We start from the raw sequence: 11,260 nt of genomic DNA on the forward strand, positions 1-11,260 counted from the left end.
TTTTGAAATTTGAAATGTTAATGCTTTTAAAAGTTTAAATATTTTCTTAATATTTGAATGTTTTTAATTGATTTATAGATTTAAAATATTTAAAGATTCTAAATATGAGGAATGATCAGAAGCAGATCAGTCAGTTGGCTATTGAAGATAGCCATCAATCATCATGGGGGCCGGGAGAGGTTCCATCGGCCATTTCCACAAGGTGCATAACATTATGGCAGGTTGTGCCATCACAGGAGGCTTCACTATTAGGCTAGAGGTTGGTTTCAGGAGCAAATCAACACTGGTGGACATAGAGAAAGTACACTTTAACTTAGTTCATGCTTCAGCTATGAATGTGGTTGGAACATGTTTGGCCCAATGAGTAGAGTTTCTTCTTTGGATACAGCCTGTTAATATGGGCACAAATTGAGCCCAAAATTGTGCTCAATTTAATAAGAATATCTTTTCTCAGGTATCTAGTTGATCCCGATACTGAGCACAATATATGTCAGGAACCAACATAATTGAACACTATCCTCAAATGGAGCATCAAAACTGATTACTCGAAGTTCTTTAGTACAGTTAAAAGTGACAACTTAATACCATTATATTAATACTGCTGAAAATGGCTTTATTACATAAATAAGAATTTTAATTCAGAATGTATCATCCACACTAGGAATTCATACAAAGCCATTTGTGTATAGCAATCAATCTTACTTTGAATTACAAAAATCTCTTAAAAATCCTCTTTGAACTCTCGTTTCCCGTAAAAAATGCATATTATTTTTAGAACTTCTTTGAAGACTCAAAATTGAATGCAATTAGAATTATTTCACAATGATGATTAACTCATCTTGAGATTGAGGGCAACTTTTGAATGAGTCACATTCTGATGTAATGCTACTAATTCAGTCAGGATGAGCTAAACATCATTTTTATCTCAATTTTTGTGAACTTTTGAGTAGCTTTTGCAGATTTTGAGAAATCCAGATTACTGAGTAAAAAATGCCACCATGGAACTGGAGCTTCGTTTCAGTATACAAGCCGAGGAAAAAAAATTGGCAAAGGTATTGGTATTCTCCTACTCTTCTTCATGGGATCTTCTATGCCTAGTCAAACAGACAGGTGGGTTCTTAACTTAATAGCTCCTCCTAAGAATGGCATCACTGACAGTGTAGCATTTCCTTGGTTTAGGACTGATGTGTCAGCCTAGTCAAGGCAGGCTCCTGGGATTTGTTCACGGACGCTCAGTGAAGGGCATATGTCCCATTCCACTGGTTCAATAGCAAGTGTAACTTCATCTTCCCTCTCCAGTTCCTTGTTACCTCAAAAGGCTTGTACATCAGATCCCCCAGACATTCTGAACATTCCCATTCCGCCTTTAGTGCATAGAAGGAATAATACGAATTGTGTCAGTGGCCAATTAGTGTGTGGGAAGGCTGGAATCAGAGAGATCCAGTTCTTCATGTTGCTCTAATTCTGTCTGTTGTGGTTTGTCTTGCAGTGCTCAGAAGGAGGAAGGAATAATGCAGGCAATATAATGGTGACAGCATTTATATTACATATATGACAGTAGGAAAGAACATTAGAAATGTTGAGCCAGTGTGAGTTTGGGCCACAAAATTCTGATTGCCAGATGAGTCACCTTCAGTTTTTACTATTGAAGCAGCCTGTTGACTGGGTCAGTAGGGAGGGTTATGGACAATGATCGGCACAAGAAAGATGTAGCCACATAGCCATCTATCTCCCCCATGTCCTTTATTTGTATGGAAATCTTGCATGTATTTTAGGCAGCTGTTCAGGCTCTGATCTCTCTCCAGACATTGTTCCCTTGGCAAGGTGACTGATTTGGAAAAAAAACATTAGCAGTATCCCTTATCTCTCTTTAAAGATGCAGGCCATACCCTGGCTTGATTCTCATCTTTTTTCTCAATATGAGCTGAAGGTTATCTTACCTTTAACTGTAATCTGCTGTCAACTTTATGCTTTCAACAGTTTTTAGGTTATGTGATGATTTTTGATTTGCCATCAGATGGAATACAAACCAGATGTATGGAGCCATTTCTGAAAGACATCAGAAACAGGTCCAGGTAATTAACAACTGTGAAGCTTTTAGCATGGTACAAGAAAGCAAATGTGGGGTATGTCAAGTGCTTTCTCTCCGGTAAACTGCAGATTGTGTTTTACACAATGCAAATGTGTGGTATGTAGCCATAGTTACATAATGCTACTTTTCCTTCTTTCCTTAGCAACTTTGGGAGAGTCTCATCTTTTTGTGTTGTGGAGTTGTATAATCAAGAGTGATGCTTGACTGACTGCTTTGGCCACACTGTCTGGATTGTAGTGGAAAGAAACAGCTGCCATTTTCTCTCATTTATGCTGTACAATATCAATGAAAGAATTTAAGATTTTTGGTTCTGGATATTACCGTTGAGCATTCAAGTATGCAATTTCTTGCAGTCTTAAAGATCACTCATTTCCACTGATTCTTTTGTAGCAAACTTCTTTAAGCATTTTGGTTAATTGAAAACTGTTTTTTGATGTTTCCGAGAAATGAGCTAACAGTAGAGACCACAGGTAGTTTTGAAAGTCTGCTCTGATTTCTGAGGAAAATGCGAAGATGAAGGTGAGGATACAGCAATGGGAGGCAGAACTAAGGTCACATAACTCCATCTAGAGTAGCACCAGATATCTAAATCATGAATAGTCTATTTTGCCTTTGATTTTAGCATGATATACACCTTTCACAGAGAGGGATGCAAAGTCAGGAAGAAATATATACTTTGACAGTCTCGTCTTAATTTCTAATTTGTTTGGAATTAATTATAAATAAAAACTGTTCACATTCTAAACTTTCTGATCTTTACTGTGTCCTGTAATTCGGCTTACTGCTGATAAAGGCAGATCCAATGTGACAAGAAATTGTATTTTTGGATCATAATTTTAACAATGGAAGTCAGTACACAGATATATTGCAGCTCTTTGCATGAACTCCCCATACTTTCTACCAGTTTCTAAAGTCACTGTAGAAATGATTCAAACAAAGAAATATATTTATTTAACTGTTAGTCATCTGACACACGTAATGCTTTGGGGAACTCAGACTTTCATTTTCTGTCAAAAAAACTGTTTAATGAGTTTAGCAATACAGTATTAGAGCATTCTGAAAGTAGGCAGAACCATTTTGCCTGAGTGTTAAAATCCCATTCAGTTGTGTGCTCATGAATAATTTGGTCATGACTTCAACCACAATTAGTACAATGGGGAGTCAAGATTCAAGACCAGCACTTTCTGTATCTCATTATAGTCAGATTGCTTTGTTTTTCTACTTCCTCATTTTAGGTTTAAGGAATACCGGCCATTTATCTCATACTCGGGAGCATCCAAGCACACCCATACAACCTTATCGCTGTTTTACACGTCTTCTCAAAGTAAACAATTTGTTCTGCCAGAGACCAGATGAGTGCTCAATTGATCCTTATTAGCTCAAACAACATCTGGTTTCCATTACACTTGTGGCAGAGCAGAGTGAGGTGCTGCACGGAGCATTATGGCCACATAACAGCCATTAGCAGAGGCTGTGAAGAAAATTTAACATATCCTGTAATTATAGTGAACTTTACACAGAGGGGCACAAACACTCATGTGACTATCTACAGATGTGATTAAAGAAGAAAGGGAAACCGTTTTCCCTGTTTGTGCTATGTCTGCTAACATTTGGCTTGTTATTAGTTATTCTCTTTCTCTATTTTCATAGCTCATTACATTTATAGCACGTTTTGGCAATAAGGACAGGAAGCAAACCATGGCTTTCTCTAATGGTTCTGAGACCAAGATTACTTTATTTCTCTCCAGCAGAAGGCACAATTCCATAGGGCATATTGGAGATATGTAAACCTGTATATCTCCTCTCCTTTCTCTATCTACCACATCCTCCCACTACCAAAGTTATATTACCCCAGAGTGCTGTGGATTGGCCCCAAATAAATGTGACATTTGCCTTCAAATATTAATTCTGTAGGCAATTGCTACAGAGGCCTTGCAGTCGAATATTACAAAAGAGAGAAGATTGTAATAAAACTTATACGGCTTTGTTACAATGTGCTCTCTGTTGCAATATTTGCCTTACAGAATTTGTACCTAGCAGCATGAAAGTCCCACTTTAAATCTGAATCCAGTACGAACAGACCTGGTAATAATTACCTCAACCTCTTTTGCTTCATTGTTCAATTCTTCCTGATAGCTAATTCAGACAGACTCAGTGCACCAGGTGGAAAGATAGACACTACATAAATGTGAAACTTATAAAATAATTCAGAAATGCGGGAGCTAAATAAATAGTAAATTTTTGGGGCAATTAGTAAAAATATTTGAAAAACATGCCATTCCTCAATTAATATAATCATACCAAACACTTCTGCAATAAAATTATAACATTTGGAGGATTTACATTCCTCAAAACTACTCTGAACTTTATGGGTAAAATCATACAGGTTTATTTCACACTGTATTGAAGATAATATTCATTGAACCTACAGTTCATATAAATTATTGAACTTGTGATGAGGTTTCCCCTGGATCAATTCATCAAAACTAGCAAGAGTACTATTCAAATTTTCAATTCAATATTAAATATACTTTACCTTCATCATGTGCTACCATATGTGCTAAAGGTGTTTTGTTCATATATTTATTTATGAATTATCTGTATTTACTAAAATCCAGCCAAAGGTAAATAAATTGGGGAATGGGATTCCCTGTGAGAGCTGGAATAGACTTGATGGACTGAATAGCTTCCAGTCTCATAAGGAAGCATGTAATAATATAATATGAAGAAATAAAATTTGAAATCTTAAACAGGATTTCCTTACAACAGATCTCCATGTTGATCATGCTTAAAATAATCATATTACATCCTGGCCCCTTGAAGTTCTGCGCTTGCTGGGTAATTGTGGTTGAACAACATAGTAATGCACTGCTAGAATGGGAAGGAAAGGGAGAAGAAAGGGACAATTAGACAATGCATTTAGTAGGCTGTTGTAATGAAACCCCTACTGGTCTGGCGCTGAGCCATAGAAACCAATAGCTTGTCATGAGTTACCTGATTTTAACTAATATGGGTGTTATATTACAAAGCTGGCACAAGGCCACCAGATGATGGAGGAACAAATTAGCCAATGCTGGTCAGCTTTGGAAAAGTGAAAAAATAACAATATTAGAGCACATGCCGGACTCTCAACTGTTACTGATCACTTGAGGTAGAAATTTATGCAGGGAAGAGGATAGTTATGCACAGATTATTCACAGAAGCCTCTGTTGGATATTCAGCTCCATTCTTGTCAAAAGCAGAACTGGGAAATTGGTTAACTTGTCTTTACATAACGCCCATACAGATCAATTTATGGTAAGGGTGCATCGAGGTAATACCAGGTAAAGTAGTACCAGAATATGGAATGAAGGGTTGGTCACAGAGAAAGTGCTGTGCAAGTACATAGGTCACAGTGAGTTAGTTTGTGCGGTCAAAAGTCTATCTTATCATAACAGCGAAACATTCAATTGTCTTATAACACATAGGTGGAAACTGTCCTTGAGCTTAGTAGTATGGGCTTTCAGGCTTCTGTATCTTCTGCTCAATGGGAGAGAGAAGAAGAGAGAAAGTCCAGGCTGGGTGGTGTCTTTGATTATGCTGGCTTCTTTACTGAGGCAGTGAAAAGTATAGAAAGTGTTCTAGATGTTCACTCCTGGAAACTGGAAACTCAATATTGTTGACCTCAGCATTGTAAGCAGAAGCATATATCCTTCCTGAAGTCACTGACCAGCTCTTTGCTTTGCTGACATTAAAGGAAAGGATGTTATTATGACAACATATCATTAAGCTCTCCATCTCCTTCCTGTACTCTGACGCATCATTATCTGAGATATGGCCCACTACAGTGGTATCATCTGCCAAGCTGTAGATGAAATTAGAGAAGAATCTGGCCATTGAATCACGAGGTTACAAGGAGTAGTGTAGGGCTGAGGATACAGCCTTGTGTGGTGCCAGTGTTGAGAATGATCCTGGTGAAGGTGTTCTGCCTTTTCTTACTGTTTGCGATCTGTTGGTCAGGAGGTCAAGGCTACAGTTGTAAAGGGAGGTGTTGAGTCCAAGACTTAGGTGTTTAGAGATGAGTTTATTTGTAATTATAGAATTGAAAGTGAAGCTATAGTCCATAAATCACAGTCTAAAGTAGGCGTCTTTACTGTGCAGAGATGAGTGAAGGCCAGGGAGATGATATCCATTGTACATCTGTTTCAGTGGTAGGTGGTTTGCAGTGGGTAGAGTTTATCTGGAAGGCTGGAGTTAATCTGTGCCATGATGACCTTCTCAAAGCACTTCATGTTGTGTCAGAGCTACCATGCAGGAGTCAATAAGGCATATTACCTTGATTTTCTTAGGTGCTGGATGCTAGTGGTCTTTTTAAAGCAAGTGGGAACCTCAGAGTGAAACAGGGTGAGGTTAAAATTTCTGCTAATACCCCTGTGAGATGATTTACACAGAATCTAAAGCAGGGGTTCCCAACTTTCTTTATTCCATGGAGCCTTACCAAGGTTGGGAACCCCCGATCTAAAGACATGGCCAGGGTCACCTTCCAGACCAGATGCTTTCTGCAGGTTCTCTTTCTGATAAATTTCCATCAAACTATCTTAACTATACTGACCTGTGTGGAGCATAAGAGGGAGTCTATATTTATAGAATCATAACACAGAGGAAGTAGAAGAATTTGTTTTAAAAAAGGTTTAGTTTAATCAAAATTATCGCTTTATAAGTCCAAATGTCTTGCAGTGATATTTGTACTGTTTCACATTAATGCCTAACTGTTTTTATTGTGTCATTTCCATGAAGATTGTGGTTATGACTTATTCAAATAGCTTTGTCAAACAAGTTTGAGTAAAAATAAGACACTGGCATAATTTTATGAACGTTTTCCAGTAGTATCATGACTGGTGGGATGGTTAGACAAACTGATGCAGAGCTTATGTAAATATAATGCAAAAATCCTTTTCCAGGAGCCCTTAAGCATAGAGTTAATCCTTAAAAAAGAAAATCATGAGCATTGTGCCAAATCATATTCATCCTGAAACTCATTTTGATAATGCTTTGTGTTAGTTCTATTTTCTGCTTACTCATGGAGAGATTTATTTCACCACATCTCACTGTCTCCATGAATATTATTAACTTGAACCTTGACTTCAATCTCTTAATAGTTTTGCAGATCATGTGCAAATAATTACATCAGATTATAAACAGTGCACAGCTTCCAACTCATTGTGCATAAAGGATTACTAAACTTCATTTCTACAGTTACTATTGTGATTAGATGCATTTATATTTTGCTTTTCTTGCAGCTGTATCTGTCTGTTACCCATGCAAAGCAATCTTACTCTGCTGTGTTTCAGTTCCAACTCTTGAGGAATACATTGCCTTATGACGTGCATTACTTCTTCGTTGAAATGCCAATCAAACAAAGTCACGGTTCTTATCTTCTAGCTGGCCTCTATGTGAACCCTTCAAGAAAGCAGAGGATTTGCACCTATTAGCCTTAAGGGTTAGATCTGCATGTACTATTTGATATAATATAACACTCATGTCCCTAAAAACAGTATTTTAACAAGAGTAATGCCACAGGGCCTATTCAAGCAGTATGATGAAAATGTTATGGAAACATATATCCTCTTCATTGGAGCACTTTATGTGCAAAACGTTCCAACATATGTACTTAAAAATGATTACAGGTTAAGACAGATTTTTATAAATGCTTAATTAGCTGAAATTTCTGTGCACAAAATGTCAAAAATAATCTTACTAATTAATGCTATTTATTTTTGGATAAATAAATTTTAAATCCTGCATCCTTGTGATCTCCAGGTTGAGATGGACAGGCTCACACCTCCACCACCAAATATAAATTAAATTAACAAATGATCTTAGAGGCCACTTGTAACAGTTATGATTTGAATGATCTACAGCTTCAAAAGCTAAGACACTCTGAGCGTTGCTCCCTGCTGACTGAGCGCAGATGTTCTGCAAAGTGATCACCTCAGCTTCATTTGGTTTCTCCAGTATTTACAGGTAAGACAGCAAATCATTTGTACTTTTTTAATCTGGTATACAGCATTTGGTCTCCACTGCTTTGGAGAATTTTTGATATCACGTGCAGCAAATCAAATTGGATGAAGGCTAGTTTCTCTGATGTTGAGGACCTTAGAAAGGCATTGAGATAGACCATCCATTTGCCACTTCTGCAGAACAGGGTTGCAAATGTTTCAGCCTTGCCTTTAGCAATCACGTGCTGGACCTGCCATTATTGCAGATATTTTTGGACCTTGCTTATCCTCCTTGTTATTTTGTATTCCACAGTGATGTGGCAAGATTATTGAGTCTTTATTTGATCCATTGCTTGGGAGTTTGTAACCTCTTTCTATTTCATGCTATTTAACAGATGAAGTTCTGTGTTATAGGCATTTACTTTCTCAATTTCAGTGTATCGGTCATGTTATGAGTAAGTGGTTTGTTAAGACAACTTCAGACCATGTTGTTTGGTTTCTGAAGTCACATACAGGACCGATTAGGTATGGATGGATGATTTCTTTCCCTGAGCAATATTACTGAGTCAGATGGGCTTCATTACTGAATTTATTTTAAAATCTGGAACAGGAATGATTTGAAATTATACAGCTGCCGTCGTAGGATTTGAACTCAGCTCCCTGGTTGTCAGTTCAAACTTCCAGATAACCATTCCAATGACTTTCCCACTCCCTTGCTTGCAGAATGACAGTGAGTCAGCGACCCCGATCAGTCAAAATTGGAACTTCAACCTTTTTAAAATTTTAGATTATAATTTGTACGAATTTTATATCACAAAGGTTACTCTCTTTAGCTTTCACCAAAAAAGCAACATTGTACTTACTGTTCAACAAGGGCTCTGGTTTTCCCTTCCCTGTGGCTTTTCATGGAAAAGAAGTTGATGTGATGGACACACCAATAACCTCACACAGCTGACAGTTGTGGTCAAACTACCAGGTGAGAGAGTTTTCAGGAGAGAAAAAGAACAAACACAGAACAAAGGTAGAGAATCATCTTCAAATGATCACTTCACACTTAACAAACATTGGTGAAAATCTCTAAGACCTACACTTATGCTAAAATACTGTGAAGAGTAGGGGAGTAATTTCCTCAGCGTTCAGCTTGGGAAACAACAACTGGCTTTTCTGACCTTTATTTATTCTGATCATGAGACAAGTAAAAAAAAATCCCTTGTATTTTCCCATGCTTATGAGTCCAACAGTCCAGTGTCTGAACTATTTACTTGCAAGTACATTATTCAGTCATGGACTCAACTTCATTTGGAAATGGGCAGTAGATTTCAAACAGATTTGTTGCTATGGAGTAGCAGCTTGATCTTTTTCAGTAAAGGGAAAGGCTTGCCAAAGACCAGTGTAATGCTTTAAAAAAAGATCATTGTAGTCATACGCACATGCAAGCTTTCTAGGTTAAATTCTTTCGGGTTACCATGCTTTTAATCTGACTTATTATATTTTAGGGTTAAACAATGGTTGTACCTATGCAATTTTTGTAATCTGAAGCTTTTCAGAGATCCAAAATATTGCCTTCTATAGTTTCATTTCAGAGTCTCTGAGAGAGTGAAGGGTTTGCATACTAGTTTTGTCATTTGGCAGCAAGGCCAGAAAAGAAATTGGACATTCCAATCTGAAGTGGCTCTTTTTGCTTACTTCAAAAGTCTGCCAAACATGGTGGAACAAATTCCATGTAACTTTCTTCAGCAGATTCATATTTGATATAATGCATTATCAAATGCATACATGCCAAAAATATACAAAATTCTTGCAGGCTCAACTAGAATTTTTGTTGCCTTTTATGTAATTATATTAGCTTGTTGTCTTCTGTTCTTTTCAATAGTATTATTGAAGATTAAACCATGAACAACATACAAGTCCAATACTTGGAACATTTTGTTGAATGTCCTCAAGAGTAGTGCATGACTGTGTCATTTCAGGAAGAAGTCACTTGTACTCTTGAAGATGAAGATCACTTGAAAATGACAGAGACTACCAGGGGATAATAGTTACTATTTGGAGCAAGGTCATGCACAAAATCAGCAAGTACAAAGGCTGGACATATAAGCTTGCTTCTATACTGTGGAACATTGCATTATCTATGCAAAATTCTCAAAGACCCCTTTTGGATTGGAAAACACAAACTGAAGGATCACATTTTGGATGCCAGCTCACATGCTTTTGTGAAAGGACATCTTTTGGCCACGTTTGCTTCAATTTCTAGCAGCCACATACCAGAATAGCTTGTTTCCCTACTGTATAACTCTACAGTAGAACAAGAATTTTCAAAACTCAAAGTAATTTTATTATCAAAGTACATATATGTCACCGTGTATTATCCTGAGATTCATTGTCTTGCAACCATACTCAATAAGTCCAATAACCATAATAAAATCAATGAAAAACTGAACCAACCACTGTCCAAAGGATAGCAAATTGTGCAAATACAAAAAGAAAGGAAAATAAATAATAATAATAACAACTCATTATGGTTTTGTCTAGCTTCAAACCCGCTCTCTAATTTACAGAATTGGATGAAAATTGGGTATCAAATCAGAAGCAATTAAACAAATTATACCTTGACATACCTACTATACATGGATGATTTGAAATTAACTGCTCCTTCATCAGTAAAGCTAAAGCAACTATTCAAATAGTAGAACTATTTTTCAAAGATGTAGACGTGAACTCTGGACTAGATAAGTGCAGAACATCAAACATAAAGAAAGGTGCAATAGCACTAATAGAATATAGAACAAAACAGATGGATACAACTGATGGATGAATATTATGTATCTAAATATCTGGGATATCAACAAGGTAAGGAAGTAGATCATAGCATTATAGAAGAAAAACTTCTGACAAAATTTACTTTAGGCTTAAGAAGATCTGCCAAAGAGAGCTCAACAGCAAAAATATAACAAAGGCAATGAACACATTCACTTACCCATACTAAAGTCCCTACATTCCTCCTTAGAACACCTGGAGAATAAAGACACATATGTAAGGCTCCTTTTCATTGACTACAGCCCTGCCTTTAATACCATCATTCCAAATAAACTGATTCCTAAGCTCCGGAACCTGGGCCTTAGCACTCAGATCTGCAGCTGGATCTTCAACTTCCTCACAGACAGGACCCAGGCTGTAAAAATAGGGGACA

The 11,260-nt window shown here is 37.1% G+C and overlaps 1 long non-coding RNA gene across 1 annotated transcript; it reads left to right on the plus strand.

The window, feature by feature from the left end:
* The first annotated feature begins 7,401 nt into the window (after window positions 1-7,401).
* On the plus strand, window positions 7,402-9,971 carry LOC140202194 (uncharacterized). Its single transcript, XR_011887030.1, has 3 exons — window positions 7,402-7,571; window positions 7,892-8,095; window positions 9,944-9,971. It is a non-coding gene; the product is annotated as an uncharacterized lncRNA (long non-coding RNA).
* Window positions 9,972-11,260: the final 1,289 nt, after the last annotated feature.

The sequence above is a fragment of the Mobula birostris genome, chromosome 8 (genome assembly GCF_030028105.1).
Source record: "Mobula birostris isolate sMobBir1 chromosome 8, sMobBir1.hap1, whole genome shotgun sequence".
Classification (NCBI taxonomy): Eukaryota; Metazoa; Chordata; class Chondrichthyes; order Myliobatiformes; family Myliobatidae; genus Mobula; species Mobula birostris.